This window comes from Tiliqua scincoides, chromosome 11 (assembly GCF_035046505.1).
Source record: "Tiliqua scincoides isolate rTilSci1 chromosome 11, rTilSci1.hap2, whole genome shotgun sequence".
Classification (NCBI taxonomy): Eukaryota; Metazoa; Chordata; class Lepidosauria; order Squamata; family Scincidae; genus Tiliqua; species Tiliqua scincoides.
The window spans coordinates 12,002,459-12,026,430 of NC_089831.1; the positions used below are offsets into that span (position 1 = coordinate 12,002,459).

Here is a 23,972-nt window from a genome sequence, read left to right on the forward strand (position 1 = left end):
TCCTAGTTCTGTCCACTTGCCTCCGCTGCTCCTTCTGTTTTCTTGATTGGAAATGGAAGAGAAGGATAGAGCAGATGAGGAGAGGTGAGTTGTGGGCTAGAGCATCCCTGACACTCTAGGCCACCACTCTTTCCTCCTCTGTACTTCCCTTTTTCCTCTTCCAGTCCAAGGCAGATGCAGACACATCAGCAGGTTACAGTATGGCAGCATTTGGCATGCCACTTTTGGTGCCAGGTAGTCTGGGACCAACCCTGGGTTGGAACAGAATCTTCCACTAGACCAGCAATGGTCTTTCCACTGGCAGTGTGGTGTGCCTTGCTAATTGTCTAAAAACTGATGGTGTGCCTTGATGATCTTAGTGCCTTGTCAGTATGATGAAACAAGGTTGAAAATGGTTGCTCGAGACTGGTATTCTCTGTTGTTTCTGTCTTGATCAGGTGGCAGGTGTGGGTGCTGATGGGTGGAGGATCACTATAGGATGGGAGGGTTTGACCTTGGTAAGCCCCAAGTCTTCTGAAGCGCTAGGACAGGAGAAGTCAATATTTGGGGATGTTATGGGGAGGGAATGTAGTCAATATTAGAAAACACATGCTTTCCACGTGTCATATTCTGCACCAGTGAGAACTGCTGGCACATGTGGGCTACACAAAACTGCAGGGGCCTATTTTTGTGTTGCTTGTGTTTAATTTTGCTATCGTGCTATTAATGTCACGTCACTAGTGTAGAATGTTATACATAGTAAATATGTCGCTTTCATAGTAAGTTATTTTGGTATTTTACGGTTGTTCATGTGATATGTTTCTTAACCAACTTGGGCGCCTTGTGGTGGGGGAAAAGGTGGGATCCAGATCCTTTCGGTAAATAAATAAGGGGTTGAGATGCAAACCGACCTTCCCCGGTTCAGATCCTGCCTTCTGCTTGGTACCCAACAGGTCGCCTTCGTCAACCTGCTCCCTCTCAACTTGCTGCCCTTTAGTATAGGAAGAATAAGACTTCCCTGGCAGGTGTGTTAGCATCTCATCTGCAGTCCATCCATTCCGTTTCAGAAAGCAGGGTGTGATGGTTCCATTGTATTCAAAGGAACAGCTGGGAAAGGGTCTGAGACCCTGATGAGTGACTGTGAGCGGCAGTCCCTGGGCCATTGGTTTGGGCCTTCAGTAGCCCTGGTGTCATGGCGCATCCGAACGAAATGGACATGCACAGAGAGTAGAGTAGCATTGCAGTGGCAGGTCCCACACCCTCATTCTTGCACACTCCCTTAAACATGTGCATGCGTGTACAACTTTCTGTGTGGAAGGCTCTCTCCGCACAGACCCGGGACCCTGAAAAAAGCAGGGCTCCCGATCTCGGGCAGAGAGTCCAAGCTGTATGTGCAGCGGTCCCACACTCAAGGGAACACACCGAGATGCCACCTCTGGTGCGAGCTCTTTTCGTGCTCTTCTCAAAGCCCCATGCTGTAGCTCCTCGGGTGCTCCGGTGCTCAACCAGCATCAGCTGATGCAAGCCATATATCAGCTTTTGTAGATTGCTTTTTTTGCTTTTGTTGGCCCAATACCTTGGATTACGGGAGGGGGGGGAGAGAAAACCGATTAGTTCCCACCTTAGAACTCTGCAGAACCAGTTATGCCACCCACGAACACACTTGCTTATTGATTCCCGTTCACGGTGTTTGTTTGCCTTTGAACGGAACTTAAGCTTGGGTGGGTTTCTCAATGACGGGCACAGTTGCTGTGCAGTGGCGTCACTAGAATTCGCGTCACCCGGTGTGGGAGGCCTGCGCGCCACCCCATGCAGTGGGCGGGGCAACGCCCCAGCTGGTGGGTGTGGTGATTTACCATTGCCCCGCCCCCCACTGGTTTTTTGGCTGTACCTTTTGTTAGAACACAGATATTTCAATGTGGTTTGTTTCATTGCATTCTGCATGAAATTGCGCATTGATTGATATATAACATGATGGGATTATTCCTCCAAACTCTGATTTTAGTGATTTTGAAAACTTGTAGAGTCTCACACACAAACTTGTAGACTTGACACACACGTGTCAACTTACTGACAACTTATTGCAGCAGTTCTCAAACTTTTAGCACTGGGACCCACTTTTTAGAATGACATTCAGCCCAGGACCCATTGGAAGTGATTGGAAGAGGACCAATCAAGCAAATTAAAATAAATAATTATAAAATGATTAAATTAAAATAAAAGAAATAATTAAATAAGGGGGAGCCAGTCCTGTTCCCCCAAGTGAATCTACTCTGAAGTAAGTCCTATTGTGGTCAATGGGGCTTACTCTCAGGAAAGTGTGGGTAGAATTGCAGCCTGTGAGCCCAATCCTATGCATGTCTACTCTGAAGTAAGTCCCATAGTGGTCAATGGAGCTTACTCTGTAGTCTGCCTACAGTAATAACCCCCCAAAAAAGAATCAGTGAGGTTTCCAGCCTTCCCCAGTGCCCAGTTTAAAGTTCTTCTATTTCAGGCACATCAAGGTAAAGACCCTCCTGGCTTTGCAAGTGCAAAATAGAAAACTTTTCCCTTACCAGCTCAAGCCTCTTTTTTTGGGGGGGGGGGGGGGAGGGAGGCTGCCTTCTGGAGCATCTCCAGCTCCATCAGATCAGGACCCTTCTGGTGTTCTCACATTCCCCTTTGCCTGGCCTGACCACCAGCCAAGGCAGGTCTGCCTACTCGGGAGCAAACACGACGTGAGGCTCCTTGACTTTCCATAGGGCTCCATAGACTGCAGCTGGGAGGGAGGGACGGACCTCCTTCTCTCTTTTGTGTTTTTGGGAGCTGCATTCATTGTATCAGGACCATTTGGATCTCCTTGGAGTCCTCTCAGCAGCCCTTTCTGATGGACTACTTGCGAGTAAACGCGGTCACGTGGCTTCGTTTGGGCTCAGACTCGCAGCTGGGAGGGATGGGACCTTCTCAGGTGTTTTTGGGGGGCTGCATTCATTGGATCTGGACCATTCAGGTGACGTTGGATTCCTCTCAGCCTGCCCTTTCCGATGGACTGTGGCAAGTACACCTACTCGTGAGTAAACGCGCGATACAGCTCACTTTCACTTTCCATAGGCCTCCATGCATTTTTCCTTCCAGTTTTTTGGCCGTAACCTTTGAACGAAAGGAGCTATTTCGATTCTGTTTTTTGCACTGCACTCCGCTGGCCATTCTGCATCCAGTGGTGTATGGCATGATGCGGTAGCTCCTAAAGCCATGAAAGCACGTCACCCCCCCAGAGCACGTCACCCCTCCCAGCACGTCACCCGGTGCGGCCCGCACCCGTCTCACCCCCCTAGCGACGCCTGTGTTGCTGTGTTGGACAAAGTCCTGCTGGCTTTGATGAGACCTGTCACTCCAAACCAATAGTGATTTCTCCAGTCCTAAGTGAGTTTCCCTTTTCCAAAACAAATCCTTCCTTCTTCCCTTTTCAGGACTGCCAGTGATAGCCTCATCTCAAGAGGGGCTGTTCCTCTGGCAATGGTGTTCCCCTGCCCCTGAATCTGCGTCTACTCCAGTGTTAACAACTCAGACTCCCGTGAAGAAGCTGGGAATAGCTGTCACGTGCTCCCTAGAGAGGGGTGAAGATGGGCCACTGAATACAACAGAGATGTGGCTCTTTTGATGGGCAAAGAGCATAGAACTACCCTGAATCCTAGAGTCACCCACCGTTATATCTCATCAACTAAGGCCAGCTATATGCCAAACATTGTACGGATTCAAGAAGTGACTCTGTCCCTTTAAACCTGTTCTTTGTTCTGTTTTGTTTTTCCTGGGATGGTCAGGACTGCAACTGGCTCTGATCTGGCCACAGTGCCACCCTTCAAGGTGTACTAGGAGTTTTACAGAGCACAGGCAGGTAAAAGCACTGGTGTGAATGCACGCTTGACTTTTTTTTATGTGTCCCTTTTCCTGGATACTGACTCAGGTATTTTGAAACACATGCACGCCTTCATCTCCTTACCCACCAAGAGCGATACATTGCAGAAGAAGGAATGGCACTTGAAGCTATAGAGAATTTTTTTTATTCTTTACTTAAAGGAAGCCAATTGCAGCCACATAGAGCCATTCTTTAATGCAGATGCACCTATACGAGGAGCAGAACTGTAGGGGAAAGGTGGATTTTTCATGCTGCAGCTGGTTTTGGCTGCACCTGGCAAGTCACAATCCTTCTCATATTCTGGGTCCTGTTGGATGTGGGTCATGAAGCTTACTGTTGACCCTGTTGGCCCTGTCAGGAAATAAAGAAAAGAAGATGTACCATCATATATGAGCTTGCCACTTAGGTGTGGGGGGAGAGAGCAGGGGTACCTTTTACAGCTGTGTGGCTAGCAGAAATTCAACAGGTACCCATGCTCCCATCACTGCTACTGGTTGGATGAGTGTCAAAAACTGGGAAAAAAAAAGTCCTAACCGCAATGGGATTCTGTGTTGCGAGGCTTATGTCTACCAGATCACCCAAAGTCCATCACGGGTTGCTAGATCATGATAGGTATGTGCAAGCTCCTGGTTTTAGAGGTAGGCTACCTCCGGGTGCCAGATGCAGGGGAAGGCACCAGGACACAGGTTGTGTCTTGTTGTCTTGTGTGCTCCCTGAAGCACTTGGTGGGCCACTGTGAGATACAGGAAGCTGGACTAGATGGGCCTTTGGCCTGATCCAACAGGGTTTTTCTTATGTACTCATCCCACAACTCTTGTGGTGGACCATGAGAACATTGCAATTACCAGTTCCAGTTGTGTCACTTCCAGGGGTCAGATGCATGGAATCAATTCAATCACTTCATTTCAGAGGTTCTTTTCTGCTCCTGGCTCCTTTCAGGGCCATTATGTTACACATAATGCTCTTTTTTCCTCCCTGTTTTTCTTTAATAAAAAAAAAAAAAAAGCTGTTGGGGGGGAGAAGAAATAGCAGCAGGGGGGTTCGAGGACTTTAATGCCTTTTCCCCGCCATGTATCTGGTCTGGATCATGTCACCTCTCCCCATAATAGGAAAAAAAGAAGCTTTCATTTGGTTTCAATACAGGTCCCCCCTCCCCCCCACTGCAAATAGAGTATGGGGGTATGTGATCTGTGTTGGAGCAATGCCAGACACAAAGTATTAAAGACCCTTTAACAGCCTGAAGCACTTTCCAGTAACTTAGGGTGCTACCCCTAAGGAACAACTGTTGAGTAACCAAATGCTTCACAATGTTTTTGTATGATAGCAAGTCATGGAGAGCAGGAGGTTGTGACGTGCGTGATAGGAGTTTGTGAAGCTGCCTCCGTTGTTCAAGTTCCCTGCTCTGCACAGTGATTAGAGTTACAGGACTTGCTTTGGTCACCCAAGCCTCTTGGCAGTACTGCCGAATGGCTCACTACGCGATCCACTGTATCCGCTAAGCAGTATATAAACAAGGAACCGGGAAGGCTCTTTGAAGTGAGCAATGGGATTCTGGATGCCAGTTCAAAAGTCGCTCGTTCAGATTTGGGCTGTCGGATTTAAAATCCTCTCCTAATATGGTTTTGCCTTTGGGCCGGCTCCAGAATGTGTTCAAAGCCTGGAAAATGCACATGACACCCTTCTCTTTGAAAACCAGTGTTTTGGAATTCTTTGATGGGAGGACATGCGTTCCCACACCAGTTTGCCCAGCAGTCACACATCATCATGCAGAGATGATGTTTCTTGATTCTTGAAATTCTCCTCCAGTTTCATTTCTGATTCTGTTTGATCAAATCAATCAAATCCCATAGCCTTATGCCAGTGGTTCTCAAACTTTTTACCCCGGGATCCACTTTTTAGAATGGTAATCGGTCAGGGCCCACCGGAAGTGATGTCATTAACCTGGAAGTGATGTCATGGCTGGAAGTGACATCTTCAAGCAGGAAAAAGTTTTTGACAATCCTAGGTTACAATCCTATCCACACTTATGTAGGAGTAAGCCCCATTGACTATCATTGTTTTAGGCTGCAATCCTAACCACACTTTCCTGAGAGTAAGCCCCATTGAACAAAATAGAACTTACTTCTGAGTAGACCTGGTTAGGATTGTGCATATATTGTAGCCTATTAAAAATATAGATTTCCCCAGATGCACATACCATGTGGATCTCAAGTCTAATATACTAAAAATAAAATATTGAAATGAATGGGGACTCATCTGAAATTGGCTCACGACCCACCTAGTGGGTCCCAACCCACAGTTTGAGAAGCAGTGCCTTATTCAAATGTATAGAGCTGGAAGGAACGCAGTTCAGGGACTGAATGTGCCCGTATTTGTCTGAGTGATCGACCAAGATAACCAGCTTCATTCTTTTCTGGAGATGAGCTCCTTGGAATGCCCAAAGCAGCTATCCAAGGAATGTACGCATGTGTTAATCTACCTCAGAAGCTAGACTTTGGTGCTCAGCCAGAGTGTGGCTTCAATCTCTTCTTCTCTCTTTTGTTATGTGCATATTTTCTAGATGTGGGTCCCATTGCACTAGGAAGGTCTTCATGAGCCGCATTCTAATGAAGGAGAGACGGAGAAAAGGTCTTCTTGTGCTACTTGTTTATTTTAATGGGACTTCCACGACAGGATTCCAGTGGAGTGCTCCAGTGGAGTCCAGTTTTTGCTGGACCTGGCTAACCTGAGAATGATTTTTTAGAGCAATAGAAACCTGGTTTGTGATTCACAGACTTCAAAAACAGAATTGACTCCCCCCCCCCCCCCAAGACCTCTTTGGGCCTGAGGTGGAACATCGGCAGCCGCTGTTCTCTCTTACGGCAGCAAACAGTGGTGTTATCTAGAGGGGGTGCAAAGCACTAAGTTTTGCAGGGAGTCTCATCATGAAGTGCAAGTGACCCCTCCCCCTTCCCTTTAGAACCCATTCCTGGTGGTGGGAGCAAAATGGAGGCATTCCATTTGAGTTGGTTTAGGAAGGAGCTCTGGAGTCCCTTGATGAAGATTTTGTCAACATGCATGGAGAGCACCAATCTAGCAACTGCCTTCTCTGGGTGGGAGTATAAACAGGTGCTCCCTACCATTCTTCGCAATAGAGGCCAAGGCTTCCATACCTCTAAGAGTTGTACAGAAGAAGGAATGTTTTAGGTGGTGCCACTTGGACAGCGCTGTGCCCAAACAAGTGGTACTTGCTGGAATTCCCTGCTCTTCACCATAACGGTTGCGTTGTACTCCTTTCTCCAGCTGTGTGAAATAGGCCTTCTCCTGAACTGTCTGTGTGTGTCAATTAAAAAAAAATATATTCAAATGCATTGGGAGTGTCAAGAAATTTTTTACCCATCAAAAGCAAGGCTCTCCTTTGTCAGACCTTGCTGCACACTCAAGTGTGACTGCATTTTGGATGCAAGAAAGTGACTTTGGCATAAAAGAACTTTTTGGATTCTGGGGAACAGTGGTTAATTTGTCTACTTCAAATCCCAGTCTGTAATATGGAACCCACCTTTAAAAATTCAGTGGATCAGGTGCTCTTGGGTGGGGGGAGGGCAGAGAGAGGGCAGATTAGGGAGGGACTAGCATGGGAGGGAGGTGGGACTGGCAAAGGCCTCCTCTGCCAGATCCTAATAATAGTAGCTAGGTATTTATATACCACCTTTCTGGTCATCGGATTACTCCTCTGACTTTATTCAAGGCGGTTTACATAGGCATACCCTCAAGGGGATTTTTACAATAATAGAGGTTCTCTCTTTCAAGAACCATTTCAGAATGGATCTTCCTGGTTTGGTCTCACTTCTGGCCTCCAGTTTTCCCACACAGGCTGGCAAGCAGCTCCATCTCTCACATGGAGGGCAGCCAAGATGCTTCTTGCTCACACCAAGAGCAGGTGGAATCACTCAGCTGGGCTGGTCAGCTGCTTCAAGGTCTTGCCATTCTCAGTCGTTCAGGGAGCTGCCGGTGTCCTCGAACTGGTGACCTTCTGATGTTGTCTTCGGGCTAACGGCGGCTCTACCCTCTAGACCAGACCTCCTGCCTAGACCAGACCACCTGCCCATCCTATCACCTATGTTGGGCTCAGAAGCCCTACAGAGGGCTTCTGAAGTCTGTACCAGCTCTTTAGCTGCTGCAGACTTAAGAAGCCCCATTGTGGAGGCTGGGGCTTTACTTGGGATACGAGGATGCATATCCCCTTCTCCCAAGGAGTCCTCCGGCATGTCCCCTGCCCCCACAGGATACAGTGGCAGCCAGGGAGATTAAGATTGGGTTGCCCGGCTTGTCATTATTGAGGACAAGCCTGGCATGAACATTTATCCAATGTGGTCCATGAACTTTAACCCAGGCCCCTGACTGGTTTCCGGCCTGTTTTTTTCAAAGGCTTCCATGACCCCATAACTGACCACTTAATGGGAGGAGGAAATGGCAGCAGCCCTTCTCGTTTCAAAGCATCAATGGCTTTAAGAGGCTGAGAGATGGATGCTGATGTCATCTGTCACAGGATGTGCTCATTTCCTGTGCCAGTCCCAGATAATTGAATCACCATCTGGGGTCTTGAAGGAACTAGCCCCTATGGCACAGCAGTGCCAGGTCATATTTCCAGTACAACAATGACAATTTCATGTCTGAAACCCCAAAGAGCAGCTACCGGTCTGTGCAGAGAAGACTGAGTTAGATAAACCAGTAGTCTGGCTCAAGCTAACGGTGCTGCCCTAGGCATGGCTCCTCAGAAATAAGTTCCATTGTGTTCAGTGGGGCTTACTCCCAGGATCATGTGTATAGGAGAGCATTCTAAGGCAGTATCCTGTGTTTACTACTTGGATTCTCAGAATACCAAGTTTACACAGGATGCAATCCAGAACATAAGAACAGCCCCACTGGATCAGGCCATAGGCCCATCTAGTCCAGCTTCCTGTATCTCACAGCGGCCCATCAAATGCCCCAGGGAGCACACCAGATAACAAGAGACCTCATTCTGGTGCCCTCCCTTGCACTGGCATTCTGACATAGCCCATTTCTAAAATCAGCAGGTTGCGCATACACATCATGGCTTGTACCCCGTAATGGATTTTTCCTCCAGAAACTTGTCCAATCCCCTTTTAAAGGCGCCCAGACCAGACGCCATCACCACATCCTGTGGCAAGGAGTTCCACAGACCAACCACACGCTGAGTAAAGAAATATTTTCTTTTGTCTGTCCTAACTCTCCCAACACTCAATTTGAGTGGATTTCCCCTGGTTCTGGTGTTATGTGAGAGTGTAAAGAACATCTCTCTATCCACTCTGTCCATCCCCTGCATAATTTTGTATGTCTCAATCATGTCCCCCTCAGGCGCCTCTTTTCTAGGCTGAAGAGGCCCAAACGCTGTAGCCTTTCCTCATAAGGAAGGTGCCCCAGCCCTGTAACACAGTAACACACTTCTCTGTTACATAGTTCCCTACCTTTTCTGCTCCTCTGGCTGCCTTAAAGCACTATTCAACTTAAGAGTCCATCAGAAATCCCCACACACACATTCCACCCCAGCATCAGACTGCCCAAATCAGAGCCAGTAGCCAGTTTGGAAGGCTTGTCCTTTAGAGACAGTGAACCACCTCCACCTATTGGTCAAAGTGAAAACTTGGGGATGATGCTCTGTGTGTAAAGCCGAACAAATCTGTCCTACAGAAGGCCGCAAAAAGCATTGTGTGGGTCTGCGTGCACATCCAGAGGACAATGTTTGCCTGGGAGGGCTGCAGATGAGTGTTACAGCCCTCCCTTGGCATGCAGAAGATCCCAATTCAATACCTGATCACTCTAGGCTTTTTTGGATGTGTAGATGTCAACATGAGAAAAGCTTGACATGCCAGACAGCCCAATCCTGAGCTTCCTGGTGCCCAGAAGGACAGCAGTGCCAAAATGGGGACGCTGTATCCCATGGGTGCTGGGAAGCAGCGGGAGCTCTCCTCGGGAGAAGGGGACTTTCAACCCTTTCCCCTGAGGAAAGCCTCAAGCCCTGCAATCTGTGGTTGGCAACCTTCAGTCTCGAAAGACTATGGTATAAGCCTACAGCACCTGGTATTCCCGGGCGGTCTCCCATCCAAATACTAACCAGGCCTGACCCTGCTTAGCTTCCAAGATCAGACGAGATCAGGCATCTGCAGGGTAACAGTTGCTGCTAGCCCTGCAATGGGGCTTCTCATATCTGCTCTGAGTATTTTGCTGGTGTAGACGAAAGAACCTCTGTGTTGGGCTTTTCAGCCCACACGGAGGATAGGATCTGGTGGAGCTGTGCTCCGCTGGTCCCACTCCCCCTCTCGGGTCGCTTCCTCCCCCACCCCACCCTACCCCTGCCCCGGAATGCCTCCCTAACCCTTCAGCCCGCACCACCGCCCAGAGCTCTTACCTTTCTAAGGTGGCATCCTTCTGCCACTGGGCCCAGCGCCAACTGGTGCTGGGTTGGTGCTGGCTCTTCCTACTCTGAAGGTATCATAAACGTGCTTTACAGCATGTTTACAACACCCAGCGCTGCTGGAGCTAGGGCTGGATAGGATTGGGCCCTTAGAGCTGTTAAAGCCACATTAATTCTATCAGGAAAATACATGTGGGGAAGCCGACTCTCATTATCATTCTTCTAGGCCACCTGTAACTTCCTGGGTGCATTTCCCTTCTCCGGTCTGTTGCCTGGATACTCTTTGTCTCAGTGTATGAATTGGTCTTATTATTTTTGCTTCATTGGCAAGTTCTTGCCAGGAGGTTATTTATCTCCTAGGAAACACACACCCGTCACTCTCATTGCCAGATGTTTGTCTCAAAGTATCATGCATCCAGAGTCGGCCCATCCCTCAGGCCAACTGAAGCAATCGCCTCAGGGAGAATTAGTCTGCGGAATTCATTGCCATAAGATATGGTAATGGGCACGAGCTTGGATGGCTTCGGCTGACTGGCAGGGGGTACCCACTACGGTCTGCCTGCTTGCCTCCACTGATTCTCTTCTTCTTGTTGTTCTTCCCATTTCCTGGACTGAGAAAGGAGGAGTGGGACAGAGCAGGAGGATCAGAGAGTAGCGGGCTAGAGTGTCAGAGGAGCAGAAGTGGGGCGGGGGTAACATTTGGCATGCCATCTCAGGTGCCAGGTGGTCTTGGGCACAACCCTATGTGTGTCTCACTCCCTTATTATTTAATGTTCCATCCTAGGCAGGGCCAATCCAGAACCTCCCAACACAGGCTACAAGTCATGATGACTATATGCAAGCTCTGGGTTTTCAAGGTAGCCTCTCTCTGAATGCCAGGTGCAAGGAAGTAGCAACAGGGTACAGGTATCATGTTGTCTTTTGTGCTCCTAGAGGCATCTTGTGGAAGCTGGACTAAATGGGCCCTTGGCCCACATCATCCAGCAGGGCTTTTTTTTATGTTCTTATGATCTCCTGCAACTGGGATGCAGAGATATGATGACTCTGGAGGTAGCACATAATCATTCTAAGAGCTCAATCCTAACATGGGGCAATGCCAGCGAATAAGTGGCGCAAGTAAGTGGCGCCGATACTCCGCCTGACAGCCTCAAGTGCGGGTCCCAGGGAATCAGGCAGGGTACTCCAGCGGCAGAGAGGGCGTTCCAGAAGCGGGGAGGGGATGTTTCAGAGCAAGGGAAGGATAGGAAGGGGGAGGAGATGTTCTGGGTTGGAGGGGGCAGGGGTGGTGGAGGAGGCCTCCAAATCCCTGCCCTAACCATCCTAGCCTGAAAGCCCTACATGGGGTTACTTGGTTCTGCACCAGTTAAATAGCTGGCACAGATCTGAACAGCCCCATTGAGCAGGCTGGGGGGCTACACAGCTACTCCTGTTCCCTTACCCCAAGGAGACCTCTTACTTTTCAACACCAATGCTGGAGCCCTGCTGTGCCAGCGTTGGATAGCATTGGGCTGTAAGTGTGGCTGATACACTCGTTCTTCATGAACCCTTTCTCAAGCCTTCTCAGCAAGTGGCCATCACCATGCTGCATGGAAACAAACTCCATAGATTGACCACTTGCTGTGTGAAGGCACATCTCCTCTGGTGCATCGTGAATCTCCTGCCGATAGGTTTGATTGGATGTTCCCTGGTTCTAGTATTGTGAGAGGGAAGGAAAAGGTATCCCTGGTCACTTCCTCCACACCATGCATCATCTTACAAGCCTCAATCGCGGGTTCCCTAAGCTGCCTGCCTTCTGAATCAAAAAGCCTCCAGTCTTGTAGCTTTTCCTCGGGAGGAAGGTGTTCTGGCTTTGATCACAGAAGGCCAATGGATGGCTTTCTTTACTCAGCATGTGGTCGGTCTGTGGAACTACTTGCCACAGGATGTGGTGCTGGCGTCTAGCCTAGACGCCTTTAAAAAGGGATTGGACAAGTTTCTGGAGGAAAAATCCATTATGGGGTACAAGCCATGATGTGTATGCGCAACCTCCTGATTTTAGAAATGGGTTATGTCAGAATGCCAGATGCAGGGGAGGGCACCAGGATGAGGTCTCTTGTTATCTGGTGTGCTCCCTGGGGCATTTGGTGGGCCGCTGTGAGATACAGGAAGCTGGACTAGATGGGCCTATGGCCTGATCCAGTGGGGCTGTTCTTATGTTCTTATGTTCTTATGCTCTGAAGAGGGAATTAATGGTTGCGATCATGACCCGGTTTTGTGATCACAACCTGGAAGTGGGTCGTGACCACAGCTTTCACTTTTTACAAGCCACGGGGAGCCCCTCAGAGTGCTTTACGGGGCTCCCCACACCTTCCAGACCCCGGCAGCATGTAAGTTAAGTTCAAAAATAGACCCCCTTCCTGAGGTTCATTTCGCTACCTTCCCTCCTCCGCTACAAAGACTTATCTCGGGAGCCTTACTCCTGAGAAGTTTGAGTACCTGTGGCTTACCTTTTTCTTGAGGTAGAAACCCATCCCTGTGTTAATTGATGTGACATAGAAATCCGACCACAGGGGAAACTACGGACAGATACTCTGCCCATAAGTTACATAGACATTGGGCCAAAGCAATGTTTCTCAAACTGTGGGTCAGGACCCCCTAGGTGAGTCGCGAGCTAATTTCATGTGGGTCCCATTCATTTCAATATTTTGTTTTTAATATATTAGATTTGATACTTACCATGGTATGTGACTGCATTTAGGGAAATGTTACAGACCTGTACTTTTAACAAGCTGCTATGTATATTCTTTTAACAATGATAGTCAATGGGACCTACACCTGGGTAACTGTGGGTAGGATTGCAGCCGAGGATTGTGAAAAATTTCCCTGCTTGATGATGTCACTTCCGGTCATGACATCACTTCTGGTGGGTCCTGACAGATTGTCATTCTAAAAAGTGGGTCTTAGTGCTAAATGTGTGAGAACCACTGGGCCAAAGAACAGAAGAACTAACAAGCTGGATGAGACCTTCAGATCTCAATTTCCATCAGTGCCTCATCAGATTCATTTATTTTGAAGCCCCAGAGAGGCTCTCAGCAGAGTAAAATAATCATAGCTTTTACATCCCTGTTTTTTTTTTGGGGGGGGGGGGGGGTTTGGCCCCAGTATTCCATAACCAGAGAGATGCTTCTCCTAAAGATAGACATTCTATTATGGCTAACAGCTGTTGAGGAGCCTTCCACCGCCCCAGTGACTTGATTTAATTCTATCCTCTGCTTTTCTTTCATGACTTCTGACATGCATCATCCTTCAGGTGATTCAGGCTGTGTGGGCGATTCAAAAAGTGAGGTCCTGGGATTTCCGGTAATTTGCCACCTGCGAGTCTTCTGTTTGCACTTTTCAAAGGGGAAGAGGACGGGCTCCTTGGCTTTCTCTGCAGCTTTGCCTGGGTGGTTTTATTACTTGCTCCTGGCTTGAAGGAGTATCACAAAGGGCTCCCTGCATAGCTCTATCTGATTTCAAGCGCTTTTTCATCGTGCCCAGAAATGGAAGGATGGAGCCTGAAATAGTACTGAGCAGCCATTCGGTTTGCATATGTGAAGGACTGGGAGCAGTCCAGGACCTCTCAGGGTTTGGAAGTGGTTTGCTAAATGCTGCCCCCCCCTTCCCCAGTAAGCATGCCATCCACCACCTCTGCTGCTCCTCCTCCCACTTCCGGGATTCAAACAGGAAGAGGAAAGCAGAGTGGAGAGGAAGGGTGGAGGACAGAAGCAGAGTCGTCACTAGGGTTTGCACCACCTGGTGCGAGAGCTCAGCGCGTCACCCTCATGATGGACCTCCTCCCATAACAGACCATAAAGAATAAATTACAATATCATATGTGCAACCTAAATGCAGTGACGTTACTAGGGTTGGTGTAACCCCCAACAACTTTATCTATTCATTTGCTTACTATATATCAGCACAGGTCACCCAACAAATCAGGAACCAACAAAAAAACAGTGGCCAACTTGATGACACTCACACAACTGAATAACAGCCCAATCCTGAGCTGCCTGGAGCTGTGGGACCCTGCGGCTCCACTAAGGGCTCCCGCCGGATCCAGAGCCTCCCGCACTACCACGGGAGGCTCCTCGGGAGAAGGGGGCATTCATTCCCTTCCCCCGAGTTAGGGAAGCAGTCCCGCAATGGGACAACTCACTTTCGCGGCGACTGTTTGGTCACCACGAAAGTGAAGGCGCTCGTGTAGGGCGAGCAACCCTGCCTGAGCGCCCTGGATCCTGTGGAGCTCGGCTCCGCAGACCCACCTCTCCCCTGCCCCTGAGAACGCCCCTGACCGCGCCTGCCCCCTCCCCGGAACGCCTCCCCCACACCCCTGGGAATGCCCCATTTCCCGTTCCGCAGCCCGGCGGTCACAGCTGAGCCATCTCCAGTGGGAGCCCGGTGGAAAGTCCCCCGGAGGTGCGGCACAGACCACAGGATTGGGCTCTAAGAGTTTTAGTATTATCTCTGCTACATGGAAATGTGAGCTGTCTCAGACTAACATCTTACTGGTTCCCTGCTATATCATAATAACACCTCATTGGCTCTTGGAACCATCAGTTTCATCGGTCAGTATTGAGTTATGGAAGTCTGCTTTTTGTTACAGTTGTGTTTTCCTTTCTCAGTTATTTGGCTATAACTTTTGGTAGAATACAGATATTTTAACACGGTTTATTTGACTGCATTCTGCATTCAGTTACTGATCCTATATAACATGATGGTATTTGAAAATACCAAGGTCTTCACAATTTTGGCCACTGGTAGTGTCACACGCACCCCGAGGCTGTCACCCGATGTGGTCCACACCCTCCACACCTCCTAGTGACACCATTGAAGAGTGATGGATTAGATCGGGGTCTCCAAACCCCGGCCCGGGGGCCAGTTGCGGCCTGCAGCAAACCTCTATCTGGCATTGTACCAGACGTTTGATGCAGCCCTTCGGCCAAAAAGTGTAGAGACCCCTGGGTTAGATCATCAAATGATAGATGCCACAGCTCACTTCTCTTGTCTCTTTTCCTCTGCTGTCCTCTCCTCTCCACTCTCTCTTCTGCTCCATTTCCCATTTTCAGAGAATCAGGAGGTATCGCATTAAAAATCAATCATGACATTTATTTAAAATTATTCAAATTTATTTAAACTTCAATTTCAATTTATTTATTTTTCTGGCCCTCGACATTGTGTCAGATATAAGATGCAACGCTTGTGCCAAAAGGTTTGGACACCCCTCCTCTAGGAGAAAGTCCCACTGAACTCTTAACAGGGCTTACTTCGGAGTAGACTCGCTTCAGAAGCTGCCTTCTACTAAGCCAGCTTAACTAGTTTAGCATTTCTTACAGTACACTAACAGCAGTTATTCAGAGCTTCAGATAGTAGTTTTGGCAATTCTTGCACGAAGATACCAGAGATCCAACTGGGTGTATTTTTGCAAATAGATTCTACAACCTTCAGTTGCTCGACCTCTAAGCCCTTCCCAATTGTATTATTAAAAAAGCCAAGTGCCTTTTTGTAACCACAGAGCCATCATAAGCTTTTATCCTTTTTTAAAAAATTAAAAGATGCAACCAGAGACCTGTGATTATACTGTGGCAATTATAGTTTGCCACTATGGGCTAATGAAGGACTATAACTTGTAAGAGCAGTAAATGGCTGTTGACCTATGCGTTATTTTCAAAGTGGACAATACACACACACACACAGTGCAATCAGTGTATATTTCTGCAAAACCATTTCACTGCTCTTGATTCTTTAAATATGTTTTGAAAAGAAATAATAAGACTCTAACGAGTCTAATAGAACAATTCTTATAATAATAACTCTTAACAAGCTGTAAGAATTGGCTACCTCCCCATGCTTCAGAAGGCCTCCTGGACTCAACTGGAAAACACTTCTGGTTTGTTGAGGAAACTGGGAGTCAAACACAATCTCTGGAGGACTGGGTGCGGCCCCCAGGTAAGTTGTTGAGGTGGCGGGCTGCCCCCCTCCCCGATTCAATTATCCACGGAATTTGCTATCCACAGGAAGTCCTAGAACGGATCGCCCATGGATACCGAGGAGCCACTGTAAGGGGACAAGACAGTGAGATTGATAAAATGGTGCCTGGCATGGAGAGAACGGACAGAAGAAAATGTTTCTCCCTTTCTCACAATACCAGAAGCAGGTATTGTGCTTCCAATGAATCTGTTTGGCAGGAGATTCAGGCGGCGCTTTGTCACCCAGCGCAGAATTAGCCTGTGGAATTCATTGCCACAAGATATGGTAATTGCCATGAGCTTGGATGGCTTCAAAAGGGAATTGATGGCAGACAATCAATGGCTATTAGTCATGATGGCTACGTATGTGTTACCTTTGGGTTCAGTATGCCTCTGACAGCCCACTCTTATCCAACTTTCCAGCACTGGTACAGCCATGCCAACGAGAAGCATACTGCATCCTGGAATTGGGGGGGGGGGGCAGTCACAGAGGTCTCCTCAAGATAAGGGAACATTTGTTCCCTTACTTTGGGGCTGCATTGCAGCTGCACTGGTGCTGGAGAATTGGATAGGATTCGGCTCTGAATACCTGTTGCAGGGGTGCAATAATGGGATAATGTCTGCATACCTTACAGCTCAATCCTAACTTGCACTGGAACAGGCAGGCACAGGTTTGGAGGTGGCTGTGTTGCAACTCGGGGTAACGGGATATTTTTCCCCTTACCCCAAGCGATGCCCCAGGCACTGCAATGGAGCTACTCAGATCTGTGCCAGCTAACTCTGGAGCAGTTTCAAGCAGCTTGGAGTTAGGCTGAGCTGCTCGGGAGAGGGGTTAGGATTTGACCTAAGTCCCAGAGGCCGGTCCCCCCACCCTCCCAGTTCCGCCCTCTCCACCAGTCTGCCCACCACCCTCCCACCCCCTGCCCCGAAATGCCCCTGGAACACTCTTCCCTGCCCTCCCCAAACCCCTGTGCTGGCGGCCCAGTGCCATTCAGGATACCCAGATGCTGGCGCATGGGACTCGTGCTGGCTTGAGCGCTCCTCTGAATTGCGTTCTGAGTAATATGGCGGTGGGGGGGATAAGGAGGCATTTATTTCCTCCTGGCCCTGTTTCACAACCTTCCTTCCACAGCAAAATATCCATATTACGCAAGGAACCCTGCTGAATCTCAACAGACACTTTTCAAAGAGAGGACTTCCTTGCAAAAAAGCTACTGGTGAGATTGTTCCAGGCCACTTACCCTGCACATGCCCGATCTCATCTGATCTCGGAAGCTAAGCAGGGTCAGGCCTGGTTAGTACTTGGATGGGAGACCGCCTGGGAATACCGGGTGCTGTAGGCTTATACCATAGTCTTTCGAGACTGAAGGCAGTCATTGCTTGCGAGGGCAATACATTACCAGTCTATCCTTCTGGATATAGAAAGCCAGATAATGTCCCAGTTCCCCAAACAGCAGTGATGATTGGGAACAGATAACAGTTTGTATACAAATATTTGTGCAATAGGTATTTCCAGCTGTCACTTCCATTCAAAGAGAGGACTACATTGTACCACCAGATAAATATACTCTCTCTCAGCCTTTGGTGATTCATCAATCACTTCCTCAAATGTCAAGAAAAATTACTGCTGGAAAAAATACTGGTCAAATCTTTAAAAATCTTACTTTAACTGTTCCCCCTTACACCCACGCAATAAGAACAGCTATAGGGTCCTCTGTTCCTTAGGTTATAGAAGGCTCTGATACTTCAGAAGTGGATTCCCAGGATAGCTGTGTATCATAGGTCTGATTACGGACAAGGCATGAGCCAATTTGATTCAGTTTTAAGAGCAAATGGACACTGGATGTGTCATTGCAGGATGTGCAACCCAAATCACTCCCAAGGCTGCTGTTTCTGCTTTCTGTTTAATTAAGAGGCTGTGTTACTTCATAACCCTGCAGCAAAACTCTGCATTTCAATACCCTACAACAGGGATGCCCAAACCCCGGCCCTGGGGCCACTTGCGGCCCTCGAGGCCTCTCAATGCGGCCCTCAGGGAGCCCCCAGTCTCCAATGAGCCTCTGGCCCTCTGGAGCTTTGTTGGAGCCCACACTGGCCAGACGCAACTGCTCTCAGTGTGAGGACGACTGTTTGGCCTCTCACGTTAGCTGTGGGCTGAGGGCTCCCTCCACTGCTTGTTGTTTCACGTCTGTGATGCAGTAGCAGCAGCAAAGGAAAGGCCAGCCTTGCTTTGTGCAAGGCCTTTTATAGGCCTTGAGCTATTGCAAGACCTTCATTCATTCATATAAATTCAGTTTTAATATATTCATTTATGTAAACTTATGTAAATTTATTCAAATTTTAAATGTAAATTAATTCTTCCCCCCCCCCGGCTTCCGACACAGTGTCAGAGAGACAATGTGGCCCTCCTGCCAAAAACTTTGAACACCCCTGCCCTACAATACTTCCTGTAGCAAAATATTTTTATTCTTTGGAATTTTATTTTTTGCTTCTCCATCAGGACCCTTTTTCTCTGTGTGCCCCACAGCAGACTCACCCCCCCCCCTCAAACCACAGCAGGTCCACTTGAATCAATTATGCTGTTATCTTTCCCATTATTGATTCCAGTTTTGGGGGGGCCAGGCAGGTTCAGCCTTAGGAGCTGGGGTCCAATTGGACACATTTTAGGGTTGGGTCCAAGTTCACAGCCAAGGTCTGTAGAATTTTAGCAATATCAAGAACATATATACCTTCTACAGTAGAATGGAAAGCAATCCAAATGTGTGCTTAAAAAAATGCGCGTGAGTTAATGGACCAAATGGATCTAAGCGCATTTTAATAAAAATTGTATACATGTCAGCCTACAAATAAACAAACAAAATGTATGCCCAATCTTGTCTGATCTCGGAAGCTAAGCAGGGTCAGGCCTGGTTAGTACTTGGATGGGAGACCGCCTGGGAATACCAGGTGCTGTAGGCTTCTACCATAGTCTTTTGAGACTGAAGGTTGCCAACCATCTCCCTATACTGAACATTATCTCCCGAACTTGTCTGATCTCGGAAGCTAAGCAGGGTCAGGCCCGGTTAGTACTTGGATGGGAGACCGCCTGGGAATACCGGGTGCTGTAGGCTTATACCATAGTCTTTCGAGACTGAAGGTTGCCAACCATTGTATAGATTACCTTTGAAAATTTTTACAAAATCACTTGTTTTAGTGGCTGTGAAATGGTTTAGTAGAAATATTAATTTTTTTATTTTATTTTTACCCTAGTGTGGGGGCCCCTTTACACCTGGGGCCCAATTGGGAATAATTGGTCTGATTGACTTAAAGTCAGTCCTGGGAAAGCTGGCCTTTGGGAAAAAAGATGTGCATGCCCTCTTCTCCCCCCTTCCCCCTGATGATGTCTAGGAGCCAAGCAGCTGAGGATGCAAGTTCTTCCTCATGATGCCTCCTGCAGTTACAGGTACAGCCTTGGAATCCACGAGAAAACCATGGATAATGAAATCTGCTGCTTTCGGTTCCTTAAACCCTCTAAAGGTGACCGGAGCTGTTCGGTTGCCTCCGGAGGGCTTTCTGAAGGCCGGAGGCCACACGCGTCCACCTGCAGCCTCTGTGGGCTTTAGAATGGTCCGTAGAGCAAAAAAAACATAGCAATCTCTAGTTTCTCTTGAGGGACTGGGATGCTTTTGTGCCTTTTAAGGCATTCTGAGGCCCAGGGAAGCCCCCAGACGCAACCCGATCACAGAGGATTGGCGTTGAGTCAGATCAGCAAGTGTAAAATCCGCGGATAAACAGGCTCTACCTGTACAGTGGCAGAAAGAAAAACCTTGCCCATCTGGGCTTTTGTGGTGGAGCAGCTGCTGAAGTCAACTGCCCTTTTTCTTTCCCAGGGGTCATTTTCCTGTTCTCAGATATTAAGAACATAACATAAGAACAGCCCCACTGGATCAGGCCATAGGCCCATCTAGTCCAGCTTCCTGTATCTCACAGCGGCCCACCAAATGCCCCAGGGAGCACACCAGATAACAAGAGACCTCATCCTGGTGCCCTCCCTTGCATCTGGGCTTCTGAAATAGCCCATTTCTAAAATCAGCAGGTTGCGCATACACATCATGGCTTGCACCCCGTAATGGATTTTTCCTCCAGAAACTTGTCCAATCCCCTTTTAAAGGCATCCAGGCCAGACGCCATCACCACATCTTGTGGCAAAGAGTTCCACAGACCAACCACACGCTGAGTAAAGAAATATTTTCTTTTGTCTGTTCTAACTCTCCCAACACTCAATTTTAGTGGATGTCCCTTGGTTCTGGTGTTATTCTCGCCCCAATGGCTGGGACATGGCCAGCCCATGACCTCCCAGCACTTGAAGCAGCATGCAAAATGCTGCCCTACCTTACTTGATGACGTGTCAGTTCTAGCCTAGCACTCTTCTCCCCTCCACATTTCTTATTCCTGGACTGGAAGAGAGGATGAGGAAATGTGGAGGGGAAGAGAGTGCCGGAGAAGGACCCACCAAACTAGGGATGGTCCAGGTATTTATTACAACCAGGATAGCAACAGTCTCGACAATTATGGCCATTTCATCACCATGATTTAATTGCAAGGTTTTATTTAATTATCCAGACAATTCAGTACAGATACATAAACATGTAGCATGGAGAAGTGCAATGAAGTGCCAGACAGTTCAAAACAAATTGAATTTATTTAGACGAGCAATCCGTTGGGAGGGTATTAAAAAAAATTATCTTCAAAATGAGGAATTGCCGTTCTTCGAGCAAGGCAGGCCTGTGGCATTTATTTTATTTAATTTTATTGATACATATTTATATACAGTTTTCCAACAATCAGTAGTTTACAAAGTAGTTTACATAAAAATCAGGCTTTCCTGGGTGGGGGGAGGGCGGGCAGTGGGCGGCCCCGGGGGCGGGTGGGCGGGGAGCAGGAGGCAGGGCACTTATGCCAGATCCCAACCCCTGTTCCCGGGGAGAACGGAGCAGCTCCAAGCTGCTTCACTTTCCTCGGATTTCAAGGAGTCCCATAGGAGACTCCAAGAAGTCCAAGGAGACCCATAGGGGCCAGCGGCCCTTACCTGGAGGTAAAGGGAAATGTTTCTCCTTCTCTCTGGCTGAGTTGCTTACGGCCCCTATCCTGCGCTGGATACAGCACAAGCCTCTTGGCTTGCCTGTTCAGCGCAGGATAGGATTGTGCCCTTAGCGTTGTAATCAAAGAGTTCTGTGACACCTTAAAGGTTACTACATTTATTTCAGCATAAGCTTCTGTTATGATCATTTTGTCAGGTGCATGAGGCACTGATTCATCTCTTGATGATGCCTCTGATGAAGTGGATGAAAAGTCTTCAAAAACCTGTGCTGAATTAAACATTTTCAAGGTGCTGCTGGACTCCTGAATTTATTTTTCCCTGGAAGCAAAGAATTCCAAGCATCCTGGGATACTTCCTTTTGCAAATCGCTATCCCATTTAGCACCACAAGTACTTGGAGAGAGGGGACTATGTCAACATTCAATAAACCTCTGATAATTATTTTTTGGGGGGTGGCTTACCTCCAGTTCATTTTTCAAACTCTTGTTTCCTCCTGAAACTTATGAATATGGTCCATCACAGTTGTTTAAGATGACATGGAAAATCAGGCCATCCATGTCCAATTATAACTTCTTATATATTATTTATCTCACTTTTCCTCTGAGGAGCTCAGGGTCATGTTGTTGGCAACCTTCAGTCTCGAAAGACTATGGTTTCGCGCTCTGAATGGTGGTTCTGGAACAGCGTCTAGTGTGGCTGAAAAGGCCGATTTGGGAGTGACAATCCCTTCCACACCGGGAGCAAGTGCAGTCTGTCCCTGGTCTGTCTCCCTGGCTATGGGCCTTCCTTCTTTGCCTCTTAGCCTCAGACTGTTGGCCAAGTGTCTCTTCAAACTGGGAAAGGCCATGCTGCACAGCCTGCCTCCAAGCGGGCCGCTCAGAGGCCAGGGTTTCCCACCTGTTGAGGTCCATCCCTAAGGCCTTCAGATCCCTCTTGCAGATGTCCTTGTATCGCAGTTGTGGTCTACCTGTAGGGCGCTTTCCTTGCACGAGTTCTCCATAGAGGAGATCCTTTGGGATCCGGCCATCATCCATTCTCACGATATGACCGAATACACTTGGCCATAAAGTGTAAAGGAAAGTGTGGATAGGATTGCAGCCATAGATAGTTAACATTTGAACACTGTTAGTTCTGTTGGCAACCTTCAGTCTCGAAAGACTATGGTATCGCGCTCTGAATGGTGGTTCTGGAACAGCGTCTAGTGTGGCTGAAAAGGCCGATTTGGGAGTGACAATCCCTTCCACACTGGGAGCAAGTGCAGTCTGTCCCTGGTCTGTCTCCCTGGCTATGGGCCTTGTGCTTTTTCCCCATCCACCCCTTTGCATCCTCACAGTGGCCTTATAGGGGGAAGGGTTGACTGGCAAGGGTTATCTAATGAGCATTGGGGGTGTGGAGAGTTGAGTTGGAGCCCAACACTGTAACTCAGAGCCGGTCCATCTGTAAGGCCAACTGAAGCTGTTGCATCAGGCATCTTCTCTGCTCACCTTCTTGCCTCCACTGCCCCTCCTTCTCCTTCCCTTCCAGTGGATTGGAAAAGGAAGAGGGGACGGAGAGGGAAAGGAATCTGGCAGATAGTGCTGAGCAGGAACATCAGAGAGTTGGAGGAGCAGAGGCTGGTACATCATTGGATGAGAGGGGCAGCATTTGGCGTGCTGCCTCAGACATTAGGAGGTCTTGGGATAGCCCCGCTTTAACCACTAAACCACACTGACTTTTACATTGCCATTATCACGTATTTTACATATTACTGGGCTATTAATATCATATAGTGGGAAACCGTATATCATATAGTGGGAAACAAGTGGGAAACCCTGGCCTCTGAGCGGCCCGCTTGGAGGCAGGCTGTGCAGCATGGCCTTTCCCAGTTTGAAGAGACACTTTGCCAACAGTCTGAGGCAAAGAGGCAAAGTAGGAAGGCCCATAGCCAGGGAGACAGACCAGGGACAGACTGCACTTGCTCCCAGTGTGGAAGGGATTGTCACTCCCGAATCGGCCTTTTCAGCCACACTAGATGCTGTGCCAGAACCACCTTTCAGAGCGCGATACCAGAGTCTTTCGAGACTGAAGGTTGCCAATACTAATACTAATATCATATACAATTATTATGAAATCAGAAACCCTAGGTCAGGAGTGGCCAGCCCATTGCAGACGTGCTACTAATCCCACACAAACACTTTCCAAGCGGCACACACAATTCCCTCGCTAGCAACTTATGCAAAGACTCTGTGCCCAACCATGTGGACCAACTCGGTGCAAAGGCTGCTGCCGAGCCAGGGCTAGCATAGGCCAGTCACCCACACGCAAGGCATGCTTGAGCGCTATCTCCCCAGCATAGGTGACTGGTGGCCATCTGAACTGCGTTAGCTCTGGCTCGACAGTGGCCTTTGTGCCGAGCAGGTCTCTGCAGTCAAGTGTAGAAACTTTGCCAGGTCACTGATAGGACTTTTGGTGCAGCAGGCATTTGACAAGGTGGGGCAGATGAAATGTGGTGAAGACGATCAGCATAGTGCTTCCCCCTCTCTCCCCACAGAGCAGTGCATCCCAGCTGAACCACAAGTAGCACGAATGCCTCCAGAGGTAGGTGGAGTGGCACATTCAAAAGTTCTATAAGTAAAAA

The 23,972-nt window shown here is 48.3% G+C and overlaps 2 pseudogenes; one reads left to right on the top strand and one right to left on the bottom strand.

Annotated features, from left to right (window-relative positions):
* Positions 1 to 9,940: 9,940 nt before the first annotated feature.
* LOC136662689 (5S ribosomal RNA) lies at positions 9,941 to 10,060 on the bottom strand (annotated as a pseudogene).
* A 7,440-nt stretch (positions 10,061 to 17,500) lies between these two features.
* LOC136662996 (5S ribosomal RNA) lies at positions 17,501 to 17,619 on the top strand (annotated as a pseudogene).
* Positions 17,620 to 23,972: the final 6,353 nt, after the last annotated feature.